The sequence below is a fragment of the Phascolarctos cinereus genome, unplaced genomic scaffold (genome assembly GCF_003287225.1).
Source record: "Phascolarctos cinereus isolate Bilbo 61053 unplaced genomic scaffold, phaCin_HiC Scaffold_726;HRSCAF=1367, whole genome shotgun sequence".
In the NCBI taxonomy this organism is placed as follows: Eukaryota; Metazoa; Chordata; class Mammalia; order Diprotodontia; family Phascolarctidae; genus Phascolarctos; species Phascolarctos cinereus.
In genome coordinates, this window is record NW_027556098.1 from 44347436 (window position 1) to 44367326 (window position 19891).

The following is a 19891-nucleotide window of genomic DNA, read 5'->3' on the forward strand; positions in this document are numbered from 1 at the left end:
ATCCTGACACTATATAGTGCTTTAAGGCTTACAAATCCTTCATGTATATGAGTTCATTTGAACTTCATGAGAATGTATAACAATACTATAGCCATCATCTTCGCTATTTTCAGATGAAGAAACTGAGACTCAGAAAGCTAAAGTGGTTTGCCTTTGGTGACACCGTTCACAAAGATCAGAGTAAAGGACTCAGAACCAGGACTTCTAGAATCCCATACTATATCCAAATTATTGTATGTGTGTGTGTGTGTCTGTGATATGATGTATATATAATATGTATGCATGTATATATTATGTAATATGTATAATATACGCATATATTATTCACACACATACACATATATGTATACACACACACAACTAATACCTATTTTCCAATAGAAAATGGTCAAAGGATATGAACAAACAGTTCTCAAAAGAATAGCAAAATACTTACAACCACTTGAAAAAATGTACCCAATCTCCAATAATAAAAGAAATGCAAATGAAAACAACTCTGAGATTCTACCTCATATCCTGCAAATTATAAAAAATGACAAAAAATGGCAACAGTCAATGTTGGAGAGGTTGTGGGAAAATAGGCACACTAATATATTGTTGATGAAATGATACTACCATTTTGGAAAGTAATTTGGAATTATGCAAACAAAATGATTAAAATGTCTATACCCTTTGAACCAGAGACTCCATTACTGGTTTTATACTCCAAGGAAGCCATCGATTAAAAAAGTCCCTACATTTTCTGAAATATTTATAGCAGCACTTTTTTTGAGAGCTAAGAATATTGGAAATGAATTATGTGCCTATCAATTGGGGAATGGCTAAACAAATAGGGGTACATGAATGTAATGGAATATTACTGTGATTTGTGTGGTGAATACAGAGAGACATAGAAAGATCTATATGAATTGATGCAGATTGAAATAAACTGAGCCAAGGAAACAATATACATAGTAACCGCAACAATGTAAATGGAAAGAATAATAATATACCAAAAAAATCCAAAGTAAATGTAACAAAACCATATAGATCAAATGGTACTCAAATATAGATGACATCTCCAATACATTCATGGAGTCTATACATTGCACATGATTTCAGACTTTTTCAGTGTATTGATCAGTTGTGCTAACTTTTTTCTTTCTTTCAAAAAAAAGTATTTGTCACCAAATTGCTCTGAGGGTGGGGGGGAGGGGAATACATGGGATGAATGAGATGATAGCAGTATTCTTAAAAGCAAAGAGAAATATAGAGTGTCATGTAATGAGTTCAGTTTGGGACTTGTTGAGTTTGAGTTGCCTACAGGGCATATTCAGTAGGCTGATAATGGAGTGTGAGTAGAGCTAAATTATGGATGAGCATACAGATTTGGCAGTTATCTGTGTCGAGATTATACTTGAACCCTGATGGAAGCTGGTAAGTTTTCTAAGAAAGTATATACTGACACAGAAGAGAAGAGAGCTCAGGAGAGATCCATAACGAATATTCATACTAAGGGATCAAGATAGATTATGATCTAGCAAAGCGGATTGAGTAATGAGACAGGGAAGAGGAGAACCTGGAAAAATCAATGTCATGAAAGTCAAGGGATGAGAGAGTATTCTGGAGGAAGGAGTGGCCCAAATTATCAAAAACTGCAGAGATCAAGAAGGTTATCGATAATCTTTGATAGAGAAGTTAAAGTAGAATTACGGGTGTGGGAACCCAGAATATAAGATGTGTAGTATGATTTAAAAAAAAAGAAAGAACCAGACTGATCAGGTAGCAAGAAGGAAATAAATGCCTTGAGTATGTACTGGTGTATATATCATGATAAAATGCTTAGTGCATATTTTCTAATACTGGCTGAACTCTCTAGGGAAAATGTCAGAATATATTTAAAAAGCTTGTGCTTTGAGTATGAGAAGACATGGACAGCTGGTGATCAGTACCATTTGAGGGAGTTCTCAACCCCAAAAGATCACAGATTTATTGAAGTAGTTGGTGAGAGATTTATGCAAGTGAGACAGAGGTCTTTATTTTTTTTTTCCTTGTTAAATAGTTGTTTATTGGTAAAAGTGGGCTGAGGAGGTGTCGCTAGATTTACCAGAGAGTAACAACACCATACAAGTTAGGAGTGATGGGAGAGGTCAGCACAAAGCTCTGGGATCTCAGCCTCTTCCTGGACCATGAAGGATGGCCTGGAGTGTTAGGGCATATCCAGGCGGAAGGCCTTGACTTAGTAAGTAGGCGTGGTTAGAGACAAAGAGACTTGCTGGCTGTGGCTCCACTTGGAGTATACTTGCCTTGAGCAGCTTGGCTATTAGCCATGGCACTCTGAATATATTTCTCTTGAGCATCCTAGACATTTTCCTTCTTTCCACTCCAGGTCTTGAGGACAGATGCCTGCAGGGATTGGTCATAAGAGAAGGTCAGGCCCAAGGCTTGTGCAAGGGGCAGATGTTGATGGCATTCAGATTGAAGGAGGCATCCTCTTCACTCTGATCACTAGACAGGAAGGTGATAACCAGTGACTGCTGAGGCACAGTCTGGTGAAGGGGTAGTCATAGTTGCCATTGCAATCTCCTCATGTGAATATTTCTGGGTACAGGCATGGCCAGAGGTGACCATGTTAGTCTTCAGCAAGGTCCCCTCCAGATAGACTTGGTGGTCACTCAGAGCTTTGTAGACAGCATCCAGAACCTTCTTAGCGACATATTGACAACATTTCAGATTGTGTTCTCCATCAGGGAGGATCTCTGGCTTTACAATGGGGACAATGTCAGTCTGCTGGCAAATACTGGCATATCAGGCCAACCCATTGGCATTGTCCATGATGGCAAGTGGGGAAGGAGTATCATCCCCAATCTTTAGTATACAACGCCACTTGGCAAAGTCAGCCCCATCCTTCACTCAGCCACTCAGGCACAGCACTCACTCAGCCCGTCCAGACCTTGGGTGATAGTCTCACCATTGATCCCTGCCAGGGGCACAATACCTTTATCCATCCTGATGTCCACAATGCCACCCTTGTCTTTATGACTTTGTGGACGGGATGATCATCATTGGCTTTCTGGTAGAGTGTCTCATGGAAAAGAATAACACCTCCAATACAAGAGTTCACTTAATCATCTGCTGTCAGAATTAACTGCCTCTACAGAGGCACCAATTTTTCTCTGTGTTCTCAGTTCCAACAGACTGCAGCTGCTTTGCAAAGCTACTGGTGGACTCATCTGCTGCCAAGATTCCCTTGCCCAGAGCAACAATTCAGTGAGCTATAACAGACAGTTCTTTCTTTGGCTCTGGTGTCAATGCTGGATATTGGCAAGGCATGTTTTCCTTGGCTGTACTGGTAGTTTCTGGCAGGAAGCAGACCACTTATGGTCAAGAACCTAACTTCTGTGCTTCATGAATCTGAATATCACCCATTGAACTCACGAGGGGTGAGACAGATGTCTTTAGACCTCAAGCTAGTTTGATTTTTGTTGGTCCCCCCCCCACACCTGTCATGGTTATGGACTGCATACCTAGTAAGCCAAATGATCAAAGTGGGAATCAGAAGACTATGGTCGTATTAGATTATTTTAGTGATGGGTCAACAGTATCATCTTCACTTTTAAACAATGGTATATTTGATTAAGAGGATTGTGATGTTGTTTGGAAGTACGTTGATTGTTTCACAGTAATTGATGGGATATGTAGAGGCCTAACTAGGAATTATTTTGTCCTTTCAAGATCCTAGAGCTGTTCTTGTCACCATGCCTAAATTTACAGAAACAAACCATGGGGATATAATTCTTTCCTCCCATGAAACATTTCTTCAGGTTTCTGCTGCTGTTATGGGTACTGTCTCCACTGACTCAGATCACAATTCTTTTGTGTCTCCAAAGATAATCATTAAGAGTTTCTATGGCCCAAAAATTTATCACCTTCTGTTCAACCTGGCAATGAGCCTTTTTGAACCTAGTCAGGTTGGTTCTTTAACAGCAAATAGTCTACTCCTAAGCCCATACTCAAACCCAGCTTCTATTCCACCAGCATAGCCTTTGAGAACACAGGTATTTCTCCATGCTAGACAAGTAAGGGGATTTAAGAGCAATGCAGTAAGAGGATATAGTCATTGAGAAGGCATGAGACTGATATTAAGTTTTGTGCTTTTCTGAGTATTACACTTAGGACAGTTGTGCCATTTTCTTGAATCCAGTTCCCTCATAGCATGCATATAACACAAATTCTCCTTGTACCATGGATGTGACAGCATAATGTAACCCAGTTGAAAAAGAATAAATTGACAGTGTCACTTCCATTTTCTACTGCTGGACCTACTTGAACACATTTGGGGAACCCCTCCCCGACAAAGGAGAGGCATTACCTTGCCAACAGAGGTCCATAATGTCAAAGGTATGGTTTTTCAAATAGCAATATATGACTGAGAGAGTTGGACTATAAGGAAAGCTGAGTGTCTCAAAAACGACACTTTCAAATCGTGGTTCTGGAGAGGACTTTTGAGAGTCCCTTGGACAGAAAAGAGATCAGATCAGTCAATACTTAAAGAAATTAATTCAGGTTATTCACTGGAAGGTCAAATATTGAAGATGAAGCTTAAATACTTAAATAATTCTAATACTCTTATTTCCCTGTTGAATGAAATGTATTTCTGTACCAAACTCTATGTGTGTATAATTCCCTCCTCCACCCAACCTGTATGAGAGTGTCAGTCTCATTCTCTTCCCCTAACCATTCCTGTTTGCTGCATAGCCTTCTACTTGTGCATCCAGATTACATGAGATAAGCCCATTTTTCCTTTTCCTACCTCTCAATAGATCCCTCTTTTCATCTATTTCCATTCTTTTAAGATGATCAAAACATAATAGCCACCCAGGCCCTCCATTTAATTATATTCTCATATGACCCTTCGTAATGATAGAAACCTTTTCCTATATAAACATGTGAAGAGTTTGTTCTTGTTTATTCTCTTTTAATTACTTGCTCATTTTATATTTTATGCATCTATGGACTCCTATATTTGAACTTCAAAGTTTCTACACAGTTCTAGTCTTTTTATCATCAATGACTGGAAGTCCTCTATTTCATTAAAATTCCAATTTTCCCCCTGTAGGATTATATTCAGCTTTGCTTGAGACATTATTCTTGGCATAGATATTTTGCCTTCTGGAATGTCATATTCTTAGCTTTCTACTCTTTTACAGTAATGACTGCTATATCGTGTGTGATATTGACTATGGATCCTTGGTATTTTAATTCTTTCTGGCTTTTTGTAATATTTTTCTTCAAATTGAAAACTCTTGATTTTGACTATAATGTTCTTTAGAGTTCTCATCTTAAGCTTTCTTTCAGAAGGTGACTGGTTTATTCTTTCCATTTCTCATTTCCACTCTGGTTCTAAGACATCTGGGCAGTTTTATGATTTCTTGAAATATGTCTTGGCCCTAATTAGTTTTTTTAGTCATGACTTTCAGATTTTATCTATCCTCAGTAGGGCTGCTGTTTTTACTATAAGATTCTTTACATTTTCTTCTATTTTTCAGTGTCTTGACCTTGTTTCAATACTTTTTTTTTTAATGTTTCAGAGAGTCATTGGCTTCTCTTCAGTCAATTCTAATTTTCAGAGTTATTTTTTGGAGTAAGATTTTATATCTTTTATTCCCGGCTATTAGTTTTCTTTCCATATTTTTGTTTTCCTAGCTCTCTTTTCTCATTTTTCCCTTACTGCTCTCATTTGTTTTTTAGTATCACTGTTTTTCTCTTTAAAGAAACTTTTCCTTTATCTCTTTCAGGAATCCTGGTTAGACTTGTAACTAGGCTTCATTCTCCTTTGAAGTTTTGCTTGTAGATGTTTTGGAGGCATTCTCTTTTTCTGGGTTTGTGTCTTGAGCATCCCTATTGGCATAATTTCTTTTATGGTGGGATTTTTTGTTTCTTTGTTTGCTCATTCTTCCACCCTACTTCTTGACTTTCAAGTTTAAATTGGGAGAATGTCTCAACTGAACTTCTATCTTCTTGGGTCCTTCTTTTGTTTTCTTGGGGTATTGAGTATTATGCTATTTCAGGATCTCAGAGGCAACTCAGGCTAGGGTCTTGCTAGTTTTCAATACTTTCAAAAGGCATGCCCCAGGGTGAAATCTGTTCACTGCCCTGCTAGTCTGAGCTCTGCTCATCCCTAACCCAGGTTTGGATTTGAGCGGTATCTCTATTGGCTTGTCCTTGATCAGAAGTTTTAGTAGACTCCTGCTGGACTTACCCCCTGACCACTAGGAAGCTCTGTAGGTTAAGAGAGATTGAACTGTAGGCTCCTCTTTGGTCCAAGATTCCTGCCCTCATTATTTCATTATAAGCTTTAGCCTGGGCTTGAGGCTAGAACTGAGTCACTGCCCTATTCCTGGGTTCAGAGCCATGCAGCTACCATTATATTCAACTTATTCTTTGCTTGATACACTGCAAGGTCAAGAAAGAAGATGTTGGGGGACCATGATGGTGGCTATTATCCCTTTTTTCCGCCACCCATTGGCATAGGTCTTTCTTCAGTCCACCCTGGATCTGTGACTTGGAAGTGGGTAGGGAAGGACACAATCAGATGGCTTCTATTCACTAGTTGAGGAAGTTCTTGGGATGTCTTCCTGCTCTAATACTTCCTGTCCTCCTAAATGCCATCTTGGGAATCTTTCAGTAACTGGCCAATTGAATCTTTTTTGTGGGTCCTCATTCCTGACCAATTCCCAAAGTGTTTGCAGTTCTCTGTCTGTCTCTGCCTCTCTCTGTCTGTCTGTCTCTGTCTCTCTCTTTCTCTCCCTCTCTCTCCCCCCATTGGGAAAAAGAACATATTAAATACGACCTTCATCTCATGAAATCTCTTTTAGGGGTTGATCCAGCATAAGCACTCTATCAGTCCAAGTTCAATTTTGGAATGATATGAAGTATTTGTAAGTCTTTGAATAGTTAATAAAAGGAGGTTTACTTTGACCTAATGCAGCAAGGATATGTATCAATGATACAGTGACAGTGAGCTTCTATAGATGTGGGCACTTTTGTCTCCATGTGTAACCATTTCCAGTTATCAGGGTAGGATATGTTGACTAATGTACAGCTTCCATGTCAATAGCTTGTTTTAGTCCCCACTTGAAAGAGATAAACTTGTGAGTGATTTAGTAAATGGGAACCATCAGAATATTGAAGTGGAAAATGTGGATTCTCCAAAATTTGAAGAATCTGATAAGTCTCCAGACTTTCTTCTTAGATTCTAAAGAACTTGACTCAATGGGCTGAACCCTGGGTTTTCTTGGGACTGATTTTCTACTTTTTTCCCCTCATGTGGGCTATCATCTAATGATGGGCCTCTGCAAAACGTACTAAATTGGTCTGGTCAATCTTATTTCATCAATATAATAGTGTACATCAGTGCCCCCAAGAAGTGAGACCTCTTTTATATCTCTCTTTCCACTATAACGTGGCAGTATGAGGGAGAGTTCAGGTAGGCCGGGGGAAAGGTAATGAAGATTATAGCAGCCTCCTTTTCAGGCAAAAGCAGACTCCTTCTAAAAAGTTTACATCACAGGAACAGAATGGGGAGGAATAGCCTTATACTACTTACCTTGGACACAGCACTGATGAAGTCAGGGATACCTGTAACGATAACTTTGTTCAACTCTCTGTAATCCACTGTAAACTTCCAGGTATCTTATGTCTTCCTTAAAGGCAGCCCAGTATTATTGAAAGGAGAGCTGGTATAACAAAATATTTCAACTTTCTCCATCTCCTTCACTAGAAAAGACATATCTTTAATTAGCCTCCCTGCTAACTTGACTTTGTTTAGTGTTAATTACGCAGGATCTTTCAGGTAAAGCTAATGGTTTCTGTTTGGTCCTATCCACTAACATGCAGAAAGATTGCCGAAAAAGTCAGCACAGATACTCTCATGAGGTAAATGATACCTTTTCCCTCCCTAGTTTGCTACCACAGCCCTGTATTCTCCTTTGAATGATTCAAATGAGACAGGAGTTTTAAAGGATACCTCAGTGTTGAGTGGGGTTGAAAGCCCCTTAGGCTACTGGTGATGAATTTCCCTGTATGGTTTTACTAGCACTCCTTCGGGATGACCATCAGTTGCTTTCTTGTGAACCTTAAATTTCAGGAGCCACACCCAAAGCTGCTTCCTGGGAATGGTGTCATGAGACTCTGCCCAAGGAGGCAGCTGGTTCTGTGACTCCTCACCCAATTCTCAGAGCGCCTATTTGCACTGATCGCATTATTTGCCCAAATCACAGCTGACTTGACCTCACGCTCGTATTTCTTTAATTGACCTATCCAAACCTGTATAGTTTTGCAACAGTGGAGATCCCTACCTAAAATTTGAAGCAATTCTGGTAAGGATCTACACAAAAGGTGTGAGCTAATTGAAGCCAGCTGTTTTTGAGGTATGACAGACTGATGAGAGGTTGCTGCATGGATCCAATAAATCAAAGTGATTTCCTTTAAGAATTTTACCTTCTTTTCAGTTCTCCGTCAGGGAATCGGCCACAGTGGGAATTCATCTTTATAGAGCCGGGTTTTAATAACTGTCTCAGCCACCTAAAAGGGGACAGAAGGTGGTCCACATAGGAAATCTCAATAAATACATCTGACTCTATAAAAATAAGTTCTGAAAGAGTTCCTCCAGCATATGAAAGTCATCTGCAGAGAGTATCTTAGCATTGGTTGCATTATATCACACCTGAAGGACTCATTGACCAATGAATCATCAAATTTCTCCTTAACATTCTCATGCAATCACTCCAGCTCCTTGGTAGAGAAGGCAGCCTGACCCCTGCTCTCACACAGCAATGACCCTCCTCCTTAGAAAATTAGAGTACAGAGAAAGCAATCAGAAGGGCTCTTACTGCTAGATGCCACTGTGTGGTAGGGGGTATCTGACCACTTTCCCCAACTTAACCACAGTGTCAAACGTGATGCATCCCATTTCATTCCAATGATCAATTGTACCAACTGTTAGGGGTAGATTTAACACCACTACCCTCTCAGGTAAAGTTTGATTTTAGATTGATATGAAACACTTGTAAGAGATTGAACAATTAACAACAACAACAACAACAACAACAACAACAAGATTTGGCTTGTTCTAACACAGCAAGGATATTCTATAAGCATATAGTGGCATGTAGCTTCCATAGACATGAGCCCTTTCATTTCTGTTCCACACAATTCCACACAAATGAGATTTTTTGGTAACCTTTGGTGACTATGAAGCTCCATCAAGAGAAGCCAAGGCAAATCAGGTTGCTGAGTCAGCTTTATTACCTTTTAGGGAAACTAAACCCTGCTGCAAGGAAATAGAAAAACCCTATTCTTTTCATACCGTCCAAGAAGAAAAAGTCACTCAGATTCCATAAGGCCATAGCAGTTAAACTGATATCCGGTTGCTATTTTTCAATTGTTAAAGACTGTGATAGTGTGGGATCCCTAAAGCATTAAATATAAAAGGACAATATCAGGACAGTTTCTATCTGAAACGTACTGAGCAAGATAATAACAATATAATAATGATAATAGTAAAGATGATGAGTAGATGCTTCAAATATATGACAAGTTTGTATTCATATATTTTACACAAAGCTGATTGCAGAACGTTTGTGCCAAAAAGTGTAAGCATATAAAAAATAGTTCATCATCAATCTGGTATTAATTGAACCAATTAAATGACTCTTGTCTATAAGGATATATATATATTTATTTATTTTTGCTTTTTCGGTAAGGCAATTGAGGTTAAGTGACTTGTCCAGGATCACAGAGCCAGTAAGTATCAAGTGTCTGAGGCCGGATTTGAATTCAGATCTTCCTGACTCCAAAGCCAGAGCTCTATCCACTGTGTCACCTAGCTGCCCCTGATATATTTATTTTTTCTGCCTTGTAAGTATTTGTTTGCAGTATCTCTGTGCCTTAATCCATGGTCAATTTTTGTAAAAGCTCTATGTCATGCTATGTCATATGTTCTTTAGCAGTCCCATTTAGAAGATGCCATAAGCCTTTCAGCTTTAGTTTATCCAATGATTTGTTTCATTCTATGCTTTTCCCTCTATCTTTCTTTTAGATTTATCAAAAACTAAGAAAGGTATATTTAAATCCTTGCAACTACTATGTTGTCTTCTTGTAGTTCAGTAAATGTTTATTTTATCAATTTAGATACTGAGTCATTTGGAGCATACATTTAATACTGCTGTCAGTTTGTTGTCCATAGTTCCTTTCAGAATAGCATAGCTTTCTTGTTTATTCCTTTTTATGTTGTGAATGTTTGGTTTTGTTTTGTCTGATGAAATAATTGTAACTACTGTTTTCTAGATTAATATAAAGCAAAACAATTTTTACCAGTCTGTTATTTTAATTTTGTGTGTGCCTTCAATTTTTAGATGTGTTTCTTATAAGCAACAGATCATGTGGTTTTATTTTCTTATTCCATCTGTCATTCTTTAGATTAGATGTTTAGTCCACTCACATTTAAAGTTATGAGGTAAATTCATATATTTTTTTCAATTTGTCTGTAGTATTGTTTTTTCCAAATTAGGATTTTCCCTCTCTTCTTCTGGAAGTACAATATTATGTCTCTTCTGGTATTTTTGTTTAATCTGCTCTTCTCACTATAGAGTTTTTTTTTTACCCCTTATTCTAGTTTTGCTTAACTTACTTTTAGAAAAAATAATTATAGCAATAACGAATTATATTACAATTAATATATTCAATTTTAATTCATAATATATAAATGCATTATTATAATATAATTATCATTGATAAATATTAATAAATAATTTATTTTTCTAGTTATTTAATTCTTCCCCTCATTTTCTTCCCTCTCTATTAAGTGGGCAAGCAAAATTCTCTTTCTTCTTTTTCCCTTCAACTAGTTTTGTTGATTAGTTAAATTTTTTTTCTGAGGCTTTTTTAAAGGAAGAAACTTTTCCTGAATTTTAGCAATATAATACCTTTATTGATTGTTGCAAAATCTTTAGCTCAGGTGCACATTCGTAGATTGTATATAAAGTACATCCAAGTCTGGTAATAATGTTAGAGCATTTGATATATTTCATAGAAGTTGCTTTTAGTAACATCTGAGCCTTCATGACTCCATTTGGAGCTTTTTTGGCAAGGATACTGGAGTGGTTTGCCATTTTCTTTTGCAACTCATTTTACCTGTGAGGGAACTCATGCAAACAGAGTTAAATGACTTGCCCAGGTTCACACAGCCAGTAAGTGTCTGAGGGCAGATTTGAACTCAGGAAGATGAGTTTTCATGACTCCAAGCCTGATGCTCTATCTACTATGCCACATAGCTGACCATTTATATAGAAACCTAGCAATAATAGATTAATTTTGTAAATTATTGCTACAAAGCCATATATTTTCTAGGAAGACAGTTAACACTCTTTATGGTTCTATCTAGCCTTAAACCCATTAGAGACTTCCCAAGATAAAAATGAGTATGGCCTCTAATGTAATGAAGAAATCATAGCGAAACATCGTGTTAATCATTGAATGTACAGGGATGATATCAAGTAAGGCTCCTCCAAATAATATCAAACAACTTCTTTACCTTGTGGAATTTCACCAGTAATATAAAATGCCAGTTGGACTCAATAAGTTTGAAATTCTTAATATATTCAGAAGAAGGATAGAGACTGAAGACTTTGGATTTGAATGTGGAGGTCAAGAAGACTAAATGTATAAAAATATGACCAATATTCTTCAGGGAAAACTCATCAAGCAAAAAGGTATGAATAAAAAGCTATGGCTGAATACATTAAGACATTTGCTGGCTTCTTGAAATGAAAGTGTGAAAGAGAAGAACATTTAAAAGCCAATTGACACATATGCAATACCGGAATAAATGCAACACCAGAATAAATATATATTTATTTATTTGAACTAATGGACCTTATGGACCATAAGAATCTATGGACCTAACAAAAATATGGGCCCCGTCACCCTAAAGCAGCTACATAGAGTATTTTCTCTTCAAAAAGGAAAAAGAATATTACTGGGGGAGGGGGAAGGAGGAAAAGAAGATCTTTTTTGTTTTTCCTCTACTTCTCTTACTTGCTTTTCAAAATCCTTTTTGAGATCTTCCATGGCCTGAGACTAATTCATATTTTTCTTGGAGGCTTTGGATGTAGGAGCTTTGACTTTGTTGTCTTCTTCTGATTGTATGCTTTGATCTTCCTTGTCACCAAAGTAAGATTCTATAGTCTGAGTTTTTTCCATTGTTTGCTCATCTTCCTAGCCTTGGGAAGATGACTTTTTAACTCTTCGTTAAGGTAGGATCTGCATCCAATGTGGAAGGTGTACTGTCCCAAGCTTCAGGGGCTTTGTGCAGCTGTTTTCAGATATATTTCTAGAGACCTATAAGTTTTCAGTTCTTCCAAGGCAGTATGATCTAAGGAGAGGTGTTTACTCCTCTCCTGGCCTGTGCTCAGGTCTATGAGTGACCACAAGCACTCTTTTCTGCCTTGGAACTGTGAGGAGGATTTTCCCTTCATCGCTGTCAATGATCCTCTTTGCCCCAGGACCATTGGGTGTCCCAGGACTACAACACACATCCAAGCACAGGCGAAGCAAGAGAATTATGACTCAGTGCCAGCAAAGAGATCCCTGCAATCCACCTCTGATCAGCCACTCGATACCCCCACAGTGTGTGCGCTGAGAGCTCCAGAAGCAGCTACTGCCACCCCAGGGCTGTGCCAGGGCTGGTGCTGGACCACACTTCTCTCTCACCCGGGTCCCACAGACCTTTCCCATTGACGTTCTAAGTTTTCTTTGGCATTTGTGGATTAAGAAGTCTGGAACCCGTCATTGCTGCCTGTGATTCAGTCCCCTGAGGCCTGCTCCAGGTTAGATGGGTCCCTGACTTTGCCTTTGTGGCCCACGTTAAACTTCACTCCTCTCCCAGCCTGGTGCAACAGACCTATCCCATCAAGTATCCATATTGTCTTGGGCTGGAAATTTGTTTCACTATGACTTTTTGTGGGTTCTGCTGCTCTCGAATTTGTTTAGGGTCATTTTTTATAGGTATTTGGAGGAGTTTGGGGGACAGCTCAAACAAGTCACTACTTTTACTCCACCATCTTGGCCATACCCCTCTTATTTAATTTTCAAAATGCTTTTTGACCATAGTTTTCTTGGAGGTTTTGGATATAGGAGCTTTGACTTTGTTGTCTTCTGGGTATATGTTTTGATCTTCCTTGTTACAAGAGTTTCTATAGTCTGAGTTTTTTTTTCCCACTGTTTGTTCATTTCCCCAGCCAATTATTTGACTTTTTAAATCATTGTTAAGGTAGGGCTCTGCTTCCAGTGTATAGGGCATACTGTCCCAAGCTTTAGGGGTTTTGTACAGGTGTTTTCAGGGACCTGTAAGTTTTCAGTTCATCCAAGGTGGTATGATCTAAGGAGAGGTGTTTGCTCCTCTCCTGACCTGTGTTCTGGTCTGTGAGTGACAACAAGCTCTCTTTTCTGCCCTGGAACTGCGAGGAGGGCTCTCTCTGCACTGCTGCCACAAGTTCTGCTATGCCAGTGCTCCTCCTGTCCCCAGGACCATCACCCAGGACTGTCACTCAGATCCAAGTATGGACAAAGCAACAGAATCCTGCCCCAGTGCCAGCAAAGAGTCCCATGTAATCTTCTTCTGATCAGTTGTTCAATCTCCTTCCTTTCTGTGGGCTGAAAGTTCTGAAAGCAGCTGTTGCTGTCCTGCTGCTTCCACCACCACTGCTGCACTGTTGGGTTGTTCTGGTGCTAGGGCTGAAATGTGCTCCTTTCTCACCCAGATTTGACAGACCTTTCCTACTGACTTTCTAAGTTGTCATTGATGTTTGTGAGTTGAGAAGTCTGGAAACTGCCATAGCTGCCTGTGATTCAGTCCCCTGAGGCCTGTTCTGGGTTTGCTAGGGGCCACTCTGTGCTGGCACCTTGCACTGGACTGCACTCCTTTCACAGCCTTGTGCAACAGACTTTTCCTATTGACCTTCCAGGTTGTCTTGGGCTGGAAATTTTTTCCACTCTGTCTTTGTGGGTTCTGCTGCTCTAGAATTTGTTTACAGTCATTTTTTTTATAGGTATTTGGAGGGATTTGGAGGACAGCTCAAGTGAGTCCCTGTCTTTCCTCTGCAAACACTATATAACTGTGACCACAATATAATATGACAATTATATAACTATTGCTAAGATCAGACAGGAAGTAACTGTCTTTGCTTTGCTCATATAAGTTCAAAGTTACTGTTGTATTAGATGAAAATAATGATATCTAATAGGAACTAAAGGAAATGGCTATTTGAAGAAATATTAATTTGATCAAAGAAATTCTTTTCCCTCCCACTTTCTTTTTAATAGTTGCAATCAATTTATTAAAAGACATGATTGTTTAGGCATCTGCAATGGCGACTTCAACTTCTACACCTGGTTCAATGCTGATGGAAGCGATCTGTTTAGCAATTTCCGAAGGACTGTGCAAATCAGTAAGGCGATTGTGGATTCTCATCTGGAACTGATCCCAAGTCTTTGAACCTTCACCGCAAGGAGTTTCTCTAGTTGTGATTCGAAGTGTCTTAGTGGGCATTTGAACAGGTCCCTACACTTTCAAGTTCTTTTCTTTGGCTCCTCTAATTAGGTCAGCACACTTTCTTGAGGGATTTCACATTGTGGCTGGTGAGGGTGTTTCGAATCCAGTGAATGGCCACTTCGGGCTCCGCAAGAGTTTTGCTGGTGTCTTTAAATGCCATGGCAGTGGAGCGGCTTCCTGACTGACTTATCCCTCAGTGAGAGCCAACAGCGGTGAGTCAGGAGGAGGACAGGGAGGGACTCTCCCTCCCACTTTCAACATTCTCTTGGAAGGACACTTTGTCTTGTAGACTTATGATCTAATCCAGGGGCAGGAAACCTATGGCCTTGAGGCCATATGCGGACATCTAGGTCCTTGGGTGTGGCCTTTTGACAGAGTCCAAAGTTTGGACTCTTATCTTATTATTATCCCTCTTATTAAGGGGATTTGTTCTGTGAAGTTTGGATTTCATCAAAGAGCCTCACTTGAGGACTTAGATGGCCACATGTGGCTTCGAGGCCACAGGTTCCCTACCCTTGATCAGTCATTTCTGTCCCTGTGGTTGCTGTTCAATGAATTCTGAAATCCCACAAAATCTGAGGAGGCACTAATTGGGGAAAGTACATATCATTCGGCTGAGCTAAAATCATCTTCTTTGTCCCACCATAGAAGAGAAAATGAAAACCAATGAAAACACTAGTAACACAACTGCACCCTTCTTTGCTCCATCTTTTACTATGAGTCACTTTTTATTAAAAGAGTTTTAACTTTCCAGAAAAGCCCCTTAACTGATATGAAATGGATCATGGGCAAGTCAGGGGATACTCCCATAGGATAAGGGAGACTATCTTTACTGTAAAACCATGTAACAACATGACTACACAAAATGGCATTTTCCTCTATCAGCAAACTTCTCAGTTGGCTTTTAGTAGGTTTAAAAAACACCTTTTAATCAACAGAGATTATTTTAAGCTGAGGGCTGCCAGACCCTCCTTGGGTAAATGTTATCTAAAACTCTTTAAGCAAATATACCTGGGTCTATATAATAAAAAATTTAGGCTGACTCTCATCCTTGACACAAATTCTTCTTTTGGCCTCAGAGAAAGAAGACAGAAAACTAGAATGGAGTACAAGGTGTTTTGCACACTGATGATCACTCTGATGCTGGGGCTCAGTGTGATGACCGAGGAAGTCTCTGGTAAGACAAACTTATTTTTTGTGTGCTATGCTGAAGCTCCAGAAGTAATAGAGTAGATACCATAGTTTTGCCACTTTGAAAAGTAATCTATTCTCCATTTTAAGTTGTAAGGTAGGGGCAGGTAGGAGGCAATGTCTCAGATAAAAGGCAAAATACACATAGCACAAAAATGTACAATACAATTTCCTGTTAGCACATTTCCCCCCAAATCATTACTGGCAGTAGATTAATCATCATCATCACCACCACCACCACCACCACCACTACTACTACTATGAGAATTAAGATGTTTCTGAGAAGATATTTTGTATAGGATACAAAAGGAGCACTGATAAGCCTAGTGGCTTGGCTAAGAGTTACATAAAGAGTTACAGCAAGAGCTATATTGTTGAGCCCAGAGGGCAAAAGTAGGAACTATGGAGGAAAATAATAAGCTGATAGATTTCAGATGAACATTAAGAAAATCTTCCTAGCAATTAGACCTCTTCATTGAGATATTAAAAATAAGATGCTGGATGATCACTTGGTGATTTTGTAGATGATATTCATGATGTGGGTAGGGACTGGACCGGGGTTCCTGAGATCCCTTCCAACTTAAAGTCTAGGCATCTATGAATGAGTGACTGGGAGATCAGAAAAGATGTTACAGGATTACAGGAAAACAAATTTCCCTGTTTTCAAAACAGGGAATAGAATGGCAAAATTCCAAAAAATATTAAAGGGATGGCTATCAAACATTAAGGAAAGCATTCATTTAAGTACCTGCTATGTGCTGTACACTGTGCTAAGCATTTATCAATATTATCTGATTTGATCACCACAGCAAGCCTGAAAGGTAAATGGTATTATCCCCATTCTACAGTAAAGGGAATTTAGGCAGATGTTAAATGTCTGGCCCAGGGTCGCACAGCTAGTAATTGAGACTTAATTTGAATTCAGATCTTCCTGACACTAGGCCCAATACTCAATCCACAGGGCCACCTATCTGCCCCTAGCTGTCATTAAGACAATGAACCAACACTATTCTTTATCAACAGCTATGCCAAGCTAAGCTCTGTTCCTTTTCTTTTTTGACAAGCATGTCAGTAGAATGCTTTATGTATCTTATCCTCATTTTAGAAAATAATTTGACAAGTTGCTCATTATTTGTATGGAAAGGTATGAGACAGACAATGCCACAAGAAGGTCCTTTTGGAACTGGTTGAATGACTTGACTGAGAATAGTTCAGTGATTTTATGCCGGTTTGAAGGAGGTACCTGGCCTAGTCTTTCAAATATCTGATCTTCTCTTTATGCTATTTAATATTTTTCTCAGTGATTTAAGGGCATGAAATAGCATGTTTATTAATTTTGATGAAGACATAAAGTTATCAGGGATGTTTGAAAATAGAGTCCAAAAATGATCTCAATAAAGGCTTGGCTGAATCTAAAATATTATTGAACAGGTATAGATATAGTTTTTACATTTGGCCTCAAAATATCTACTTTACAAGTATGAGACAGAAGAGGAGTTGTTAGATAAGAGTTTGTCTGAAGTAGAACAGCCTATTCTGTTGGTCTATAAGCTCAACGTGAATTAACAATATGATATGTAAGCCAGAAAAAAAAATGTATTCTTAAGCTGACTTAAAAGAAGCAAAATGTTGGGAAACAAGATGCTGATAATTCTACTATATTCTTCCTTGGTTAAAGCATAGTATTATTGTAGTAAATTCTCAGTTCCATGGTTAAAGAAGGATATTATTCCTTCAACAGATTGAACAACCAAGATGGTGAAGCACTTTTCTTAATCAACTGAAGATGTTTAGCTTAAAGGAAAGACTTAGCCTGAAGACAGCATAAAAATACATTAGCTTTTTTTTTCTTTTTTCTTTTTTTTGGCTCATGTATTGCTGATTCACATTGAGGCTGCAGTTCAATAGAATAACCTGTTCTATTTCAGACAAACATATCTAACCACTACTATCTTGTCCTTATGAAATTGATATTTTGAGCCAAAATTTAAAAACTTTACTTCTACCCTGATTCAATATAATCTCCTTAGATTCAGCCAACCTCAGAATAAATGTCTTAAAGTACTTGAAATACTTCACTGTGAAATAGAAATCACATTCATTTGGCTTGGCTCAGGGGATAGAACCAGAAACAATGGTGAATGTTGCAAAGAGACAAATATAATTTTAATATGAGGAAAACCTTCCAATAATTAAAGTTCTCCAAAAATAAATAGGGCTTTCAGAAGGTTGTAGGTTTCTTTTCACTAGGAAAAGGATCATTTGGGTATTTCATTGACAATATTATTGTTTAAAAACAGCATAATGGAAATAAAAATGAAACTTGAAATAAGCAAGGCTAATTCCGGTGTACTCACTAAGTACACAATTATTGCCACTTAACCTCTTTGAACCTTAGTTTTCTCATTTGTAAAATTAGCATAAAAATGCTTGCCTAACAGGAATGTTGTGAATATCAAATGAGATAATATATGTAAATTATTTTTAAAGGTTATTATTATTTTTGTTCAAGTATGGGTTGGACCAGGAAGCTGCATGCCCTAGTAAATAGAGGATCAAACTTGGCATTGAAAATAAATAAGTTCAAACACTGCATCTGAACCATATTGGCTGCATGACCATGGGTAAATCACTAAACCTCTAAGTAACACTTGGACAGGACACTGTATAAGAATATAAGTAATAGATGTGAGTTACTGAGTGGTTTCAGTGTAGGTATTTTCCATGCTAGGGGTTACCCACATTGAGGAAGTCATAGGTCCAGATTCTCACTTCATTATTCCCCCCCCCCCAAAAAAAGGGGATCTGGCTAGACCATTTCTGAGATAATTTCTAGCTGATATCCTGGGGTGAATATTATTCAATGGATCGAGCTATCTGATGCTACATGACTTGTTTACTTTTAATTTTATCTTGCGTATTTTCAGATTCATGTAATGTGGCGGCAAAGCAAAGAGTTAATTGTGGTTGGCCTGGTGTCACAAAAGAAGAATGTCAAGCAAGAAGTTGTTGCTTTGATGACAGTATTGTAGAAGCTGCTTGGTGCTTCTCCCCTCAGTCTACAGATACTGAAGACGGTATGTATCTTTGGAAAGTTATTACAATGACTTCATGCTTACAGTAAATCAAGAGATTGGATTACATGATGTATAATATTTCTTTTCAGATAGAAAACCTATTGTCATGAAGTCCTACTCTGATATCTCAATATTACATAGATGATCCTAGAAATCAAAGTTGAATACAATTATATATTTAGATACAAAGAAAGATAACAAATTTCATTTAAGACTTAAAGCATAAATAACATATGGTAGAGAAAGGGTCTGTGATAGGAAATATATTGAATGGAAAGGTAAATTGCAGTTTTTTAGATAAAAATAATTTAACAAAGAATTTCAGCTCACATACTTCCCCTAAAATATTCCAAAGCAGGAGTTTTTAATATTTTTTTGAGTACTGTAGATGCCTTTGGCAGTCTGGTGAAGGTTATGGAACCCTTTTCAGAATAATATCTTAAATGTATAAAACAAAACATTTAGTATTAAAAAAGAAATCAACCACATAAAAATAAAGTTATCAAATATTTTTTAAATTTTCATAAATCCTAGGTTAATATAACTATCTCTAAACAAAAAGAAGTTGAAAAAATATTGTTTAACCATCAGCAAAATTAATAAAAACTTGATCATTGGTTTATCAGGATATCAGGATTCATGACCTTATGCTAGTTTGTTTCTTCATACAACCACACACAATCTTCATTCTTCTCTATGGTGAAACTATTTGTATACCTTTTTGGAAGATTATGTCAGTGAAGTGCAAGCTTTGGTAGGTCCTACAAAGTTTGAAGGGGCAGCTAGGTGGCACAGTGGATAGAGTGCTGGGCCCTGAGTTCAAATCTGGACTCAGACACTTACCAGGTATATGACCCTGGTCAAGTCACTTACCCTTGTTTGCCTCAGTTACTGCATCTGTGAAATGAGCAGGAGAAGGAAACGGCAAACCACTCCAGCAGCTCTGCCAAGAAAACTCCAAAAGGGGTCACAAAGAGTCATATGTGACTGAAACAACAACAAAGTTGGAAAGATTTGGTACAAGCTTTGA

At 38.2% G+C, this 19891-nt stretch overlaps 2 pseudogenes; both read right to left on the minus strand.

The window, feature by feature from the left end:
* Positions 1–2235: 2235 nt before the first annotated feature.
* Positions 2236–3312, minus strand: LOC110199170 (fructose-bisphosphate aldolase A pseudogene; annotated as a pseudogene).
* Positions 3313–14395: 11083 nt separating this feature from the next.
* Positions 14396–14753, minus strand: LOC110199165 (small ribosomal subunit protein uS10 pseudogene; annotated as a pseudogene).
* Positions 14754–19891: the final 5138 nt, after the last annotated feature.